The following is a 690-nucleotide window of genomic DNA, read 5'->3' as shown; positions in this document are numbered from 1 at the left end:
CTTGTTAACAACGGATCATTATTCTAAAGTGTTACCCGTTGTTTGTTTCCATTTATAATGCTTATTACATGGCTTTGTGCAAAACTTGATTATGTTGGGTCAAACATTGAGTGGTCAGATACTTTTTTAATGACTGCAAAATTATATAATGGACCACTGTCCATGGCAACACATGAAAATGGAAACGCTGATCTGAAGAACAACAAATCAGTAAGCCTAAGTACAGAGTTGAGATTTTGCAGTAATGACCAGCTGACAAACTTCACTGGCTATAGAGTAAGTGAAGAATCTTTACCTTTGCATCACTCTTAGCCATTCCATCATCAATGTTACGGTCTTCACTCCTGGTAGCCTGAAGTTATTAGATATTGATTAGTAATATGTCATCATCTATCTATGCAAAACACATAAAAGATTATTTTCTTGTTCTCTAACAAAACTGTCACTGAACTGTTATTTTTGTACCTTGCAAAGGGCAAGCAGGGTAGTCTCGAGATCTCCTTTAATGTCACTTTTAATATTTTCCTCCAGCAGCTCTCCATGGACTGTACAACAGAAAGAGGTTAGCAGCTACCTCTGCTTTTAGGAAGAACGTGTACAGTATGTTTGTAAATCTTTCTTGTTACCTTCTTTGTAAGAATTCTTCAACGCTGTAATCTCCTTATTTGACCTGGTCCCCAGAATTTCATT

The 690-nt window shown here is 36.5% G+C and overlaps 1 long non-coding RNA gene across 1 annotated transcript; it reads right to left on the bottom strand.

Annotated features, from left to right (window-relative positions):
* Positions 1-289: 289 nt before the first annotated feature.
* Positions 290-690, bottom strand: LOC107735370 (uncharacterized). Its single transcript, XR_001639389.1, has 3 exons — positions 627-690; positions 466-545; positions 290-352 (listed from the first exon to the last, which is right to left on the bottom strand). It is a non-coding gene; the product is annotated as an uncharacterized LOC107735370 (long non-coding RNA).

Source organism: Sinocyclocheilus rhinocerous, unplaced genomic scaffold (assembly GCF_001515625.1).
Source record: "Sinocyclocheilus rhinocerous isolate Xijiao unplaced genomic scaffold, SAMN03320098_v1.1 C36010286, whole genome shotgun sequence".
Lineage (NCBI taxonomy): Eukaryota > Metazoa > Chordata > Actinopteri > Cypriniformes > Cyprinidae > Sinocyclocheilus > Sinocyclocheilus rhinocerous.
This window is presented reverse-complemented; position numbering and strand designations above follow the sequence as displayed.